The sequence below is a fragment of the Protopterus annectens genome, chromosome 11.part0 (assembly GCF_019279795.1).
Source record: "Protopterus annectens isolate FY-2018-M chromosome 11.part0, PAN1.0, whole genome shotgun sequence".
Classification (NCBI taxonomy): domain Eukaryota; kingdom Metazoa; phylum Chordata; order Ceratodontiformes; family Protopteridae; genus Protopterus; species Protopterus annectens.
In genome coordinates this window covers 1,426,603,930-1,426,619,840 of record NC_056745.1, presented here as the reverse complement: position 1 = coordinate 1,426,619,840, position 15,911 = coordinate 1,426,603,930, and the positions used below count along the sequence as shown (strand labels likewise).

The 15,911-nt window shown below is 46.2% G+C and overlaps 1 protein-coding gene across 2 annotated transcripts in view; it reads right to left on the bottom strand.

Moving 5' to 3' along the window:
- The window catches only part of CFTR (CF transmembrane conductance regulator), a 1,712,697-nt gene that overhangs the window by 894,994 nt on the left and 801,792 nt on the right, over positions 1-15,911 (bottom strand). The gene's annotated exons all lie outside the window — the stretch shown is intronic.

Sequence of the window (15,911 nt, the reverse complement as noted above, 5' to 3'; positions counted from 1 at the left end):
ATCTTACACGAAAAATTATATAAGGAATTTTGATGGACAAGGCCTGTAATTCTGAAACCCTTTCTGCAGATGTAATAGCCACCAGAAAAGCCATTTTCCAAGATAAAAATTTCAGATCTGCAGTTGCGGCAGGCTTGATAGGCGGAGCGACCAAAGCTTGAAGAACCATAGTAAGGTCCCATGGGGGAGCAGGATCTTTGACCAGGCGACGTAACAAAAAGGTGCCTTTGATAAAGGCTTTACACAGTCTGGAAGAGGCTAAAGAGGCAGAATTCTGACCCACATGAAAATGAGAGATGGCAGCCAACTGAACCTTGACAGTAGAAGAACTAGCTCCATGTTGAAAAATATCAGCTAGAAAATCAAGAATGGTGGAAATAGGAGCCATGAAAGGGTCTAAACTCCTTTGAGAGGCCCAAAAAGGAAAACGTTTCCACTTGCTGCGATAAACCTTCCTGGTTGAAGACTTATGAGCAGCCACCAAAATAGATCTAACTGAGGAGGATAGTCCAGGAGTCCTAGCAATCACGAGAACTGGAGCAACGAAGCTGTGAGCTTCAGGCTGTCCAGATTCAGATGAGGCACCCCCGAAGGGTGTGAAATTAAATCCTGAATGGGATCTAGGATACAAGGCAGAGCCAGAAGGTGAGACCAAAGGAAGAGAAACTAAATCTAGAGAGTCCAGAATGGGGCAATGAGGATTACTTTGCTCCCCATTCGATGAGCTTTCTGTAGAAACCTCGGAATGAGAGGAACTGGTGGGTAAGCATATAGAAGACCGGGAGGCCAAGCATGAACTAGAGCGTCTCTAGGGGACTCCTCCAGCAGGGGGTTCAGAGTGAAAAACGTGCTGTACTTCGCATTGGAAGGAGATGCAAAGACATCACAGCAAGGTTGCCCCCACTCGCTGAAGATCTGTTCTGCGACTGACAGATTCAGAGACCACTCATAAGGCATCAGAATGGTCCAACTTAGCCTATCCGCTAGGATGTTGGACCATCCCGAAATGTGCATTGCTATGAGAAAGTGGCCCATTCACACACTCTCACAGCTATGCAACAAAGGGGGTAAGATCTGGTCCCTCCCAGTTTATTGATATACCAGACCCCTGACATATTGTTTGACTGAATAGCAATCGTCCCCAGAGGAAGAAAGGCATGAAGGGCCTGCAACACTAGAAGGACCGCCCTCACCTCTAGAACATTTATGTGCAAGCTGGTCTCTATAGGGGACCACTGGCCTTGGACTGTCCTGCATGAACAATGCCCTCTCCCCACCTGAGTTGGGAGGCATCTGTGGTCACTATGGCTTGGGCTGGGGCTGGAACAAAAGATTATCCCTCCAAAATGTCTGGAGAGCACATCCACCATATGAGGGATGACCAGCAGACTCGAGTGAGTTGAACTGGATAAGTCAATGGTAGTTCCAACAGGGACCATTGTATAGCTAGAGTCCACTGTAGAATTCTCATGTGTAATTGAGCACATGGGAGAAGAGTTATGGTTGCTGCCATCTAGCCTAAGGCCCTCAACACCGATTCTGCCATTGGGAGATGATAGTGGTAGATCAGGGAGACATGCATACTCAGGTTTTGAACTCTCTCCGAGGTCAGGAAGATTTTGCACTGAAGAGTATCTATCCTGGCATCAATGTAGTCTATCACTTGTAGAAGATCTAGGAAAGATTTGGATGTGTTGATAGTGATCCCCAAATGCAGAGCAAGGGTCAGGAAATAATCCCTGGTTTGAGAAAGCAGATGCCTGGTGGGAGCAGTGAGGAGCCAATCGTCCAGGTATTGACAGACCTGAATCCTCTGAAGCCTCAGGTGAGCCGCTACCACCACCATCACTTTGGTAAACACCCTGGAGGCTGTGGTGAGACCAAAGGGTAGGGCTTGAAATTGGAAATGATTGCCAGAAGCGGAGGAACCTCCTGGAGCTTCTGTGCATTTTTATGTGATAGTAAGCATCCTGGAGATCTAACGAGCACATCCAGTCGCTCTCTTGCAAGTACAGCATGATGGACTGTAATGTGACCATCTGGAACTTCTCTTTGGCAACTGACAGTTTCAGGGTAGAGAGGTCCACAATGGGCCTCAAGTCCCCTGTTTTCTTTGGCACCAAAAAGAACCTGGAGTAAAAGCCCAATCCAGACTGATCTGGGGGGACGGTTTTGATGGCTCGTTTTTCTAGCAGCTTGGAAATTTCCTGTGCTACTGCCTCCCTTTGCATGGTGGGACGTCCAGGAGGTGTCTGGGAGATTTGGAGGAATCCACAAAGGGGACAGAGAATCCTCTGGATATGATGTGAAGCACCCAGTGGTCTGTTGTTATGGACTCCCATCCCATGCCGCTAGGTGCAAGGACAATCATCCTCCGACTGCCTCCAGAGTAGAGCAGTCGGACAACCCATCAGGGTTACTGCCAGGGTCTGTCCGAGAAAGGTTCTCGAGACCCAAAATTCCTTGGACCCCCTCTGCGTCTGGGCTGGTGTCCATTCTGTCCCCCTCTGCCTATGGGGGAAGAAGAACCTTGAGTGTCCCGGGAATACTGTGACTTCTTGAACAACATCTTCTTCTGCCCTCTCTGATTCCTGGAAAAGGACCTTTGAGGGTTAGAGAAGCAGATCCCAATGGCAGACAGTGCCAATGTCTCTTTGACGGTCTTACCAAAGAGTGTAGCACTGTCATAAGGGGCATGGCAAAGGACGCCTGGAAGGGTTTGGAAAATTGACATAACCGGAGCCAGGAGTTGCTCCTCATGAACATGCTGGACCCAGACACCCTAGCCACTCCTTCCGTAGCATGTGAGAGGAGTCGCATGGACATGTTATATATGGCTTTTAAAGTAGCCATCCTCATGGAGAACGAAGCCTTGTCCTACTGCGACATGGACTTGGGGGGAGACTCCTGCAGCTCCTTTACCAAGCCGCATTGGAGTCTAGTGACATGGGCCAGGTAGTTCAGAGCCCTAATCGAAAAGATAGCTGAAGCATAAACCCGCTTACCTAGGCGGTCCATCATCCGTGACTCTCAGTCAGGAGGATGAACAGAGGAACTCTCTCCTGAGCAAGTTCCTTCTTAGTGGCTGCTGCTACCACCATGGCATCTATGGGGGAGCCCTTGTTCCATGCTAATTTGTCTATGGGGGGGCTTAGGATCTTATTCAGACTTTTTGGGATAGGTTCCATGGTGTCCGGTTACTTCCATGCCTGCGAGGTGACCAGATCCACCAAAGGATCTGTGGGAGGGGCACAATGGAAGTAGATGGGCCCGTGCCAAAAACCTCCAGGAACACGGACTCATCAGAAGAAGGTTTGGCGGCAGACCAACCTCCCCATTAGCACAGGATTTCCATGATGTCTTCAAAGGAGACATCAACGGGAGGTGACCTAGGGTAACCTTCTCCATCATTTAAGTTTGTGTCCTCGGTGAAGGACTTGGGGGAGTCCAGGTGCCTCCTCTTGCATGTATGCTTGTGAGGTACCTCTCTGGTGGGGCTCTCTGAGGGAAGCTTGCAAGCCACTTGTTCCTCAGGGGGAAAGGTCTGGGGATCTTCGAGCATGGGCTGTCCCTCTGGTAAAACAATGGGGACAGTAGACAGAGCCAAGGGGGTCTGGGAGGAGTCCGAGGGGGCAGTCAGGGGTCTCGATCCAGTGGAGAGAACCCTTTTTACCACATCAAATGCTGAAGGACAGCGAACCTCCTGAGAAACCAATAAGAAGGCCGGTCGCTCTGGGTCCAATGAGAGAATTGGAGCTGGGCCCGAGGTGGATGGAACTCCAAGGGAGGGAACCTGGGCTGACAAAGTCAGAGCTGAAGAAAAAGGTTTCACTCCTTCAGATTTGACACCCAAGCTCTGGCTCCGACAGTGGCTCAGATCTGAGCTGGTCGGATCCAAAACGCTGCAGGCAGCTACTGGCAATGAGGAAGCAGGTACCGTCGGTGCTGATCCCCTGACCAAAGCCAACTTCGGATCCGAATACTCCGAATTCGAAGGTCAGATCGGAGAAGGAGATATAGGTTGGAAAAAAGGAAGCGAGCTCCCCCATCCTGAGGGGGGGGGGGCTGGCAAGACCCCCATCTGTATCTGTGTATGGATAAAAAGCCTCATCATTTTATTCAGATCCAAGTCAGACAGAGACTGGGTGGACCGTGACGAGGCCATGGACTCCGACCTAGTGGGTCAGGGCACTGAGGCCTGAGAAGCTGGACATGTCTCCTTCGGCTCCGGGGAGAACCTCAGAGATCGGAGCCGAGGGGAGTCACGGATCTGTGGCATCTTAGTAGGCAAAGCGAAGTCTGGAGACCTCTTTCTCTTATCCCTCACCGTCGACTCTCTCTCCCTCTCTCCACCTCTTTTCTGCTCCGTTACCACAGGCTTTGGTTCAGGAGGTTGAGTCCCAGCCTGGGAGGGAGAAGAAGCCAGAGGAAGAGAGGAAAGAGAGGCGGCCACAGCAACCACTGTGACCGAAGCCAGAGACGAGGAAACAGAGTCTGAAGGGGGAAGAAGGCCTTTGAGGGCCAAATTGGCCTTCCTATCTTTAATGGCGCGGGGGTTGAAGCCCGCACATATGCTGCAGTCCACACTCAGATGGGCAATGTCCAAGCACAAAACACACAGAGTGTGGCCATCCGCTGAGGATAACTTATGGCCGCACACTGTGCAATGCTTGAAAACAAGCTTTTCAGCCATACTGCCTGAATAGAAAGAACTTGAGAAAAAAGGTAGTTTTTTTCTAACTGGCACACTCACACCCACTCACCACACTCATACAGAGTAACACTGAGGGGGGGGGGGGCTAGAATCTACACACACAGCAGTACAAACTACTCTAACTATCCTAAAACTCTAAAACTTGATGCACCAAGTGAGGGGAGGAGAAAGGGGACCTAAACTAACACTAACTAACATAAAACTGTAGAAAAAGAAATACTCACAATGGTTTAAACCCACTGACTAAATTGGAGCTCAATAGACACGATGCAAAGCTATTCGTGGCAAGCGAGATCTGGGGATGGAAGGCAGTGGAGGTGTATTATGGGTAAGGGGAGGAGTTTGGAACTCGGAGCTGATGCTAGTAAAAGTTGCCGACTCGGATCCAATAGGAATCCGTAACCCACAGGTTGAAGACCAAATGAAGTAAACTACTTCAGATCTAAACTTATATAATTTGGGGCACAGTTTAAGCTTTATCCCTGTGTGCCACATATACGGGGTCTACTTGCTTATTTGTAAGATCTTCATATGTTATGGTACAAAGCTTTTGATAAAATTAAGGAAAAGCCACTATACTACCTTTTCTACTACTGAGCCAATCCCTGATGAAGTCTGTGACTCTTAATACTGGTATGGTTATTGATTATGTGAGAGACAATTCTGGAGTTTTTGGTAGACTGCTTAGAACAGATATGTGTCTGCAGTTACTAGGTTCTGTTGAGCTGCCCCTTATATCTAGCAGTTTTACATGATCTTCTTTCCAAATAAATGAAAGTATGCATTCTCCTGCTCTTATTTGTCAAGGAACTTTGGTAAAGGCTCCGGTGCAGTGAAAGAGTGTGGATATATTACACACACCTGGAAACTGCAAAGATGAAATGTCTTGAGCAAAGCTTTCATGATGGTCTGATACTAATAAAGAGATGGAATATTTAGCCAAAAATTGTACTGGATATTAAATAGTCCAAACTGCACCAACTCCTTCATCTTGCAGAACAATCATTTATGCTATAGTGCTGCATTCATATTGACTTGGCCCCTTTATGGGATCATAATTTCTAATCACAGTGGATATGTGTTGAAGTAAAGATAGCCAGACAGTTCCAATAGTAGAAGGATTAATGGGTCTCATAAAAAAAGAATTTACAGTCATATTTAGATATACTACCAATACACATAACTCTGTATGAATTGCAGAAGGAGTCAATTCTGGGCACATTACAGGCGGTGGGAAGAGCACTTTTGGCTAACATCAAAGATTGAAACAATACTAATTTTATTATCTTTAATCATACCCTGACTTAGGAAGGAGTCTATTCCTGTCACAGTATTAGAAACCCAAAAGACTTGGAGAAATTAAAAAGTGAAAAAAAAGAAGTTATGTACTCACCATAATGTACTTCATTTGTCTTCAAACTTTGGGTTTCGGATCCAACACAGCTACATTTTCCAGCTATGGATCCAAGCTCCAGACTCCTCTCCTGACCCATAATGCCCCCCTGTCTCCCTTCTCCCTTCAGATCATGTTTTCTGCCTAAAAAAATATCATATACCTGACCCAATATCACCTTATCATAACAGGAATCTCCATGACACTCCCAGTCCTGGACAGAGTCAAGGGCCATACTCTTTATACAAAGTTAAACACAGCCTGCATCCATGATAAGGTCAGGGGGAAGGAAGGGGGGAAGGTTAAAGACAAATGAAGTACAACTACTCAGATGGAACGTTATGGTGAGTACATAACTTCTTTATCTGAAGTAGTTTACTTCATTTGATCTTCAACCTGTGGAACAGAGTCCCCAGCTACCATAAATTCCTGGGTAGCCCTCATGGAAGGATATTCCAGAACACCACAGAGCCAAAGGATGCTCTATTCTGCGACACCATATCCAACTTGTAATGAGAAATTATGGTATGAGATGATGACTAAGTAGCTTCCGAGCAGATATCATCCAGAGACACCCTAGACCAGAAGGCAGCTGATGTAGCTATAGATCAGGTGGCAGGGACCTACCTTTCACCTCTTAGGCTCGAGCAATGCACAAGGAAATCCAGTGACCAACTGTTACCTTGGAAAGTGGCTTGCCTAATAAAGGTTTAGCATAAGACGTGAATACCTGGTCAGATTTACGAAAGGATTTCATCCTATGTAAATAAAATCTCAGTTGTCTATGAACATCATGCAGATGCAACTTGTATTCTCCTTTGTTCTGGAAGCTGGGGAAGAAAACTGGTAAATTTATCGTCTGGTTAATATTGGCTTCCGAGGCCACCCTAGGAAGAAGGGAAGGATTAGTATGCAATGACATTCTATCCTTGTGAAAGATCGTGTAAGGCACCTTGATAGAAAGAGCTAGAAGCTCCGACACTCTTCTGGCTGAGGACTTCAACATAGACTGGAACATGTGTTCCTCAGAACCCCCACTCACCACATAAACCTTTATGGATTTTCACAGGTCATATCCTCCCCCAAAAATAAAGCAAGTATTCTGGATTGGATTGTTGTTAACACCCATCTCCTCAAATACAAGAGTGGGACCCTGCCTGATGATGTAAGTGATCACCTCCTCACCTATTTAATCAGGCAAAAAGCTGATATCCACAACCAGTCCATTTTTAAAACAATAAGGAACAATAAGAATTTCAACTGCACAAACTTCCAAAATGAACTCAAATCTTGCAATTGGTCAGTTCTGAAACAATTACCACTTGAAAAAGCAGTAAATAACTTTAATACCAAATTCCTATCCATTCCTGACACCCATGCACCAGCACGGACTATTAGAACCAAAACAAAAGTTGCTCCTTGGCTCTCAAAAGAAACCAGACATAAAATGCTACCTAGAAATAGGGCTGTACAGATCAACTTAGATACAGACAGCTAAGAAATGAAACAAAAAAATTCACCACATTAGACAAGAAAAACTATTATGGTCATCTACAAGAAAAACACCAAAACAAGCCACAAAAAATTTGGATAGGTTTAAACAAACTCCTTAGTCCAGGACAGTCCTCCACTCCTACCTCCTTGGATTCTAACCAAAATCCCCCGGCAGAAATTGCCAATACCTTTAACAGCTTCTTTACAACAACCATCCAGAACCTAGCTAACCAATTATCCCCTGGATGCCTATATTCTCTGGCCACTACACCCGTCTCCCAAGTCCCCTTTAACTTCAAGACAGTTTGCACATCTTTGGTCTGAAAATTACTTAAAAAACTAAAGCCTACCACCCTGTCAGCTGATCTCCTCCTTGCAGAATATCTACAAAAAGCTGCAGATGCCAGAGCATACCTCATTACTATCCTGATCAATAGAACTATAATTGAAGCATCCATTCCCTCCATCTGGAATATATTCCATGTCATCCCACTCCATAAAGGGGGCAGCTCTACTGAACTTTCAAACTATAGACCCATAGCGATTCTGTCACCCTTGACTAAAATTATGGAATAAATGCATCCACAATCAACTCCTGAACTATCTTATCCATGATAATCTTCTAGCCAACATCCAACATGGCTTTAGACCATTCCATAGTACAAACATGAACTCCAAGAAGAGCTAAACCCAAACATAAAACTACTGTTCAATCTCAGCCTTACTACAGGATATGTACCCAAAGAGTGGCGTACAGTAACAGTGGTCCCTCTCCACAAAGGTGGTGCCTCAACAGATCCTGGAAACTATCGCCCCATAAGCCTGACTAGCTTGGTCTGCAAAGCTATGGAAAGAATCATCATGGATCTCATAAATAAAGATACTGGGGACCTACAGACACTGGATCCTACCCAGTTTGGCTTTGTTAAGGGCAGATCCTGCCTCTTAAACCTGGTTGATTTCTTTGAAACAGTCACCAAGGCCATTGACAAGGGGAAGGTGGTCCACACAGCCTACCTGGACCTCATAAAAGCCTTCGATACAATACCCCACTCGGGCATTATAGATAAGCTCACCATCTTAAATATAAACCCCTATGTCACTAGATGGGTTGCAAACTGGCTCAAGGACAGAACCCACATGGTTAAAATTGCTGGAGCCATGTCAGACTTCAAACCAGTTACAAGTGGCGTCCCACAAGGCTCAGTCCTGGGACCTCTCTTGTTCGGTATATATTTCTCGGAGGTACAGGCCAACACGGAAGGACTGTGGCTGACTAAGTTCGCAGATGACTGCAAACTGGGCGCCATAATCAACTCTCCAGCCGACATAAGCATCCTCCAAAAGGGCCTCATAGAAACAGACAACTGGTGCCAGAGCCATGGCCTCAAGTTAACGCCAAAAAGTGTATAGTCATCCCCTTTGGCAAAAACAAAGTGCCCACAAATTACCACATAGGTGGTAATCCATTAAGTACAGAAGAAGTAATTAGGGACCTGGGGACCCAAGTTGATAGTAATCTCTCATTTGACAACCACGTGGCCAAAGTGGTTAGAAAAACATTTTATATAGCCCACCTAATCATGAAGGGACTCACATCTAGATCAGGGGAGGTCATCGTGCCTCTTTACTCATCCCTCATCAGGCCCATAATTGAGTACAATGCCCCTTTTGGGATGTACCTTACCAGACACCTGCAGCAACTGGAAAGACCCCAAAAGTACCTCACCAAGAGGATCATAGGGCTCAAACAGATGCCATATACTGCCCGGTTAAAGAAACTCCAGCTCTACTCAGTGGCATACCGCCTGCTCAGAGGCGATCTGTGCCTGACGTATAAAGCCATGCCCAACCCGGAATTAATGGACATGCTGCACCTCAGAAAATCCAAATCCCATCGAGCTACGCGCTCAAGAGACTTGAACCTCAGCACTGAAATAAATAGGACATGCTGGAGGGACAGATTCATAACCCAGAGGCTCCCTTCACTCTGGAATAAAATCTCAGTCCAGGTTAGGCAGAGTCCCTCATTGACTCTCTTCAAGAGGAATCTTGATGAGTGGATGGGAGATCATAGGTTTACCCGGGGTATCACTTCTGTGTCACTGTTAGACAGAGGCACAGTATACTAACCTCAAAAAAGGGCATAGCAAAATTAATTTAAAATGGGTGGCGAAAGCCAAACACACTCTGGCTAGGCTTATAAATGCCCTAGGGCAGATAGCCTAGTATGAACCTATGAACCTCAGCCCTCCTCTCCTTCTCTGATGTCATTAACCAACACCGAAACAATAATAAACTTTCCTCTGCTATCTTTCTCAATCTTTCAAAAGCCTTTGATGTGGTAAACCAACAAATACTCATAAACACTTTGAAATCCATCTCCTTAGAGGACCAGGCCATCCAATGGTTTCATTCATATCTCAGTGGTAGACAACAGGCTATCCTATGGCAGAGCAAACTATCCACCCTTTTACCCATCACCCCCGGAGTACCACAAGGCTCCATACTAGGTCCACTATTATTTTCCATTTTCATCAATGATTTGTATAAGGTCATCCCAAATGCAACATGCATTCACTATGCAGATGACTCCACTTTAGTATGCAACGACACTTCACCTAAAGAGTTGCAGATTCTATCCCAAAATACTTTTAACACAGTTGAAAATTGGCTCCTTAACTGTTGTCTCATGTTAAATCCTAATAAAACCAAACTGCTGTTTTTCTCCCCCACTCACAGGTCTGCCCCTATAACTGTTACATTAAAATCCAACAATGGCACCATTATTTCCCCAGATTCCTCAACCAAACTGTTAGGAGTTATAACAGATAATAACCTTAAGTTTGATCTGCATATCAATAAAACTATTAAAACAGTTAATAAAAAACTTGGCTCACTATATAGGATCAAGCCCTTCCTAACGCCATTAGCCAGAACTGTAATAGTTCATACACATCAACTCTCCACCCTCCTCTATGCTTCCCCTCTATTTACAGACCTCAGCAAAACTGACCTTAATAAACTTTCTAGCCACTACAATCACATTGCTAGATTTGCTACCAGTGCAGCCTACAGAACTCATTACTGTCATAATCTAAATCTACTGGGATGGCTTGGACTGCCTAACCTACTTCACGTTAACCAACTAATATTTGCACACAAGATCCTGTACCAACCAGGTCATACGCCATACTTAAAAACCTCATCACCCCCTACACCTTAGCGCACTTCATTCATCTGAAAGACTACTAGTTCAAACTCTCAAATCCAACAACGCAGCTGGTAAATCTCTATTTGCTAACTCTGCTGGCAAAACTTGGAATTCTCTTCTTGCTAATTTTACATCTGAACTCTCTGTACCTCAATTCAAGAAAAGTCTGATGCAGTACTTATAAAAAACGATGGCTATGTCCTTGTCCTAATCCAGACTAACTCTAACCATCACTCGTTTGCACATGGAGGACTTCTACCTACACTTTGCTTCTTAACTTATAAATCCTATGATCCCTTGGATCTACTACCAGGTTAGCCTACTAGGCATTCAATACCCTATCATTCTTAAAAACACTGTCTAGAATTTTCCATCTGAGTAAAAATGTAATAATTTGTTTGTGTATCTGTTTTTGTGTTTGTTTACATATGTGTAAAAATCATTTTATTTGTGTTTTATTTTGTGTTTTAAACTGTAAAAATGTAACAGTTTGTTGAATGTCTTTTTGGAGCTTTTCTCCCTGGGCCTCCGCTGAAAATGGACATGTATCCAGTCGAACTATCCTGGTAAACAAATGTAAAATAAAATAAATTAAAAAGAATATAAATAAATAATGGCCACCATGAATGCAGTTTTCCATGTCAAAAACTGTAGATCAACCGATGCTGCCGGTTCAAAGGGTGCAAAAACCAATGCCTGTAACACTAAGGTAACATCCCATGGAGGCGTAGAGTCCTTAACCGGAGGTCTAAGTGAAAAGGCCCCTTTAAGGAAGGTCTTACAAAGTTTGGAAGAAGCCAGGGAAGACATATTCACCCTCACATGGAAATTAGAGATAGCTGCCAGCTGCACTTTAACTTTGGAAGAACTAGCACCCTGATGGGAGATGCTGGCTAAAAATTTTAAAACCGCTGAAAGAGGAGTCGTGAAAGGATGCAAAGCCCACAGAGTGGCCCATATGGAAAAACGTCTCCATTTACTACGCTACACCTTTCTGGTGGAAGATTTGTGAGCCACTACCAAAATGGATTTTACAGGGGATGACAATCCGGGAGTCCTGATAATCATGGGAACCAGAGCAGCCAGGTCATGAGCTTCAGACTGTTCAGACCTGCGTGAGGGAACCCTGAAGGATGAGAAAGAAGATCTGGAACTAGTTCCAACGTCCATGGAGGAACAACTAGATTAGACCACAGTGAGGAGAACCAAACCTGGCGAGGCCAGAATGGGGCTATGAGGATAACCTTGCTCCCCAGCCTTCAAGCTTTCTGAAGAAACTTGGACATAAGCAGAAGTGGAGGATAAGCATATAGGAGACCAGGAGGCCAAGCATAAACCAGTGCATCTCTGGGGGCTTCCCCCTCTGAGGGGTACAGAGAGAAAAACTTGCTGCATTTCTCCTTGGAAGGAGATGCAAAGTGATTGCAGCAAGGCTGACCCCACTTTGGAAAGATCTGTTTCACTACTGAAGGATTCAGAGACCACTGGTAAGGCATCAGGATTGATCTGCTGAGCCTGTCCACTAGCATGCTGGACCTCCCCTGAATGTGCGTTGCTACTAGAAAGCAGCTGGTGGAGATCACCCATTCCCACACTCTCATGGCTTCTCAACAAAGGGTATAAGATCTGGTTTCCCCTTGTTTGTTTATGTATCAGACTACTGACATATTGTCTGTCTGAATGCAATCATCCCTAGAGGAAGATGGGCATGAAGTGCCTGCAAAGCCAGAAGAACCGCCCTCATCTCTAGAAAGTTGATATGCAACTCGGTCTCATAGGTTCATAGGTTCATAGGTTAGTACTAGGCTAACTGCCCTTGTGGGCCATTTTACGCCTAGCCAATTACCCCATGTCAGAATCAAACCCTGCACCTTGTGCCAATAAGGTGAATACCTCAACCATTATGCCAACCTCTTGGAGGGGAACCACGTGCCTTGGACCGTCCTTCCTGAGCAGTGCCCCACCACCCTAGCTGGGATGTGTCTGTGGTCATCATGGTTTTGGGAAAAACAGGGTGAAAGGAACGTCCCTTGAGAATATCTGGAGATTGAATCCACCACTGAAGGGAGTCCCTTCATGCCCTCAAGATTCTCACTGGAAAGGTGAGAGGAAGATCTAACAGGGACCACTGGACCGCAAGTGTCCATTGAAGAACTCTCATAAGAAGGCAAGTCAACGGCAGGAGATTGATTGTGGCTGCCATGGAACCTAACACCCTGAGAACTGCTGCAGCTGTGGGGACCTGAGAGACTAAAATCCCATGAGTGGAGGAGCTCCCTGGTAAGCCTCAGTAATAAGCTGAGATCCCTTATAAGAACCTCCAAAGCTAACTACGAAAACAAAATCACCACTGATTCTAAGGACAACCACAAAGCATTCTATAGCTATGTCAAGAATCTCAATGGCAACACCTAGGTCTGCTCTGAGTTACAGCACAACAGCACAAAAATTACAGAACCAACTGATATTGCCAAAATCCTGGCAGATAGGCTCAGTACTAACTTTACCCCCTTCCCACCCCCTAAAGGGCCCATATCTATACAGGAAGAATGCAGAGTCCCTGTAATCACAACTACACAGGTAAAAGCTGCACTCTCTAAAGCCAAAACACAGCATCCATGGGATCGGACAACATCCCAGGCTGCGATTTATACGAACGTTAGAACGAACTGGCTCCCCATCTAAGCACCATGTTTAATCATAGCATTACATCAGGTTTTGTGCCCACTGAATGGCGCACAGCAACAGTTATCTCACTCCACAAAGGGGGAGTCACCACTGATCCTGGGAACTATCACCCTATTAGCCTAATGAGCCTGGTCTGCAAGGCCATGGAATGTATCATCATGGAACTCATAAACAAAGACATTGGTAACTTCCAAACTCTAGACCCCACCCAGTTTGGGTTTGTGAAAGGCAGATCATGCCTCCTGAATCTGATCGACTTCTTTGAGGCAGTCACCAAAGCCGTAGACGAGGGTAAGGTGGTTCACACAGCCTATCTCGACCTCACCAAGGCTTTCAACACCATCCCCCATTCTGGAATTATAGCTAAACTCACTAAACTAGGTATAAATCCCAACTTCAAGAGATGGGTTGCCAACTGGCTCACTGACAGAACCCACACTGTAAAAGTTGCAGACTCCAAATGTGACTTCAAACCAGTGACAAGTGGAGTACCACAGGGTTCAGTCCTGGGACCCCTCCTGTTTGGTATCTATTTCTCTGAAGTACAGGCTAACACAGAAGACCTCTGGCTAACGAAGTTCACAGATGACTGCAAACTAGGAGCCATAGAGGTGTCCCCAAATGATGTGAAGACAGAAGAATGGCAGCACCTCAACCTAGCAATGTTTTGTAATGGACTCCCATGCCTTTGGGTGTAGCGATAGGTGACCCCCCCCCCCACTGCCTCCAGAGATGAGCAGTTGGGCAACCTCTCAGGGTGTTACACAGGTCCCTATGAAAAGGGTTCTTGGGAGTCAAAATTCCTAGGACCCCCTCTGCCTCTTAGGCGGCATCTGTTCTGACCCCCTCTGCCTCTGGGGGAAGGAGAATCCTGAGCATCCCAGGAAAATGCCTGAGACTTACGGAACTACATCTTCTTTGCTCCTCACTGATTCCTGGAAAAGGATCTTTGAGGAGAGGAGAAGTGGATTCCGACAGCAGACAGTGTCTTTCCATCCTTCTCGTTCTGGACCAGAGTCTCTTTCACCGACTTCCTGAAGAGGGAAGAACCATCATGGGGGAATTGGTGATAGATGCCTTGAAGGGCTCCAAAAATTAACACAAACAAAGCCAGGCATGACGCCTGATAGCAACTCCTGTTCCAGCCGCTCTTGTAGCTCCCTCCGTAGCATAAGAGAACAGGCACATGGATGTGTTGGCAACTGCTTTTACAGTGGCCATTCAGGTGGAGAAGGTCTTTTTGTCCTCCACTGACATGGACTCTGGGGTAGAATCCATGATTTCCTTCACTAGATCTCTCTTGAGTCTAATGATGTGTGCCATATAGTTCAGCGCCCTCACCGAGAATGTCAGTGAAGCATATACTCGCTTCCCAAAACAGTCCATCACTCTTGATTCTCAATCAGTGGGAATGAACCATGGAGCTCTTCTGAGTGAGCTCCTTCTTGGTGGCAGCTGCCACCATTATCGCATCTACCAGGGACCCTTTGTTCCAATGCGTCCTGCCTGACGGGGGACTCAATACTTTGTAGGGGCACTTAGGGATGTACTCTATGGTGTCCGGCTCATTCCATGCCCTAGATGTTATCAAATCCATGAGTGGATCAGCAGGAGGGGACACCCAAGAGGTAGATGGACCTGAGCCGAATGCCTCCAGAAACATGGACTCATCTGAGGTCAGTTTGGGGGCTGACCACCCCCCCCGGCGAAGGAGCTCCATGATATCTCCAAAGGAGATATCCTTGGGGAGGGTGACATTGGGGAACCTTCCCCTTCATCCAAGTCCGTGTCTTCTATGAGGGACTCTGGTGGAGAGTCTAAGTGCCTCCTCTTACACTTACTTTTGCGAGGAACCTCCTCAGTGGGACTCTCTGAGGAGGACTCACAAACCTCTTGATGTTCCACTGGAACTTCCTAGGGCATAGCGACCATGGGCTGTCCATGAGATGAGAAGACAGTCAGAACCACACTCAGAGCCAAGGGATGAAATGGTCAGAGGCCTCGACACTGAGAGAACCCTCCCCACCACGTTGAATGCAGAGGGTGAGTGATCCTCTTGGGATGTACTGGCAGGGGCCCATCCTCCTCTGATCCGACAGGGGAGTTGGAGCCAAGCCTCCCGAAGCTGAGATGCAGAGTGGGATGCTCCGCTCTGAAGCACTCGGAGCAGACAGTGCCCCCTCAGATTCGACCCCGAGGATACGGCTCCGAGAGCCCGGATCCAATCCTGTCAGATCCAACAAGCTTAAGGCAATGGCCGGCATGGAGGTACATGGTACCATTGGCGCCAACCCCTCGACCCCGAGAATCCTTTGATACAAGAACTCTGAAAACGCCGGTCTGATTGGAGAAGGAGTTATAGGTCGGAACAAAGGTTCCAAGGATCACCCTCCATAGGGAGAGGGTGT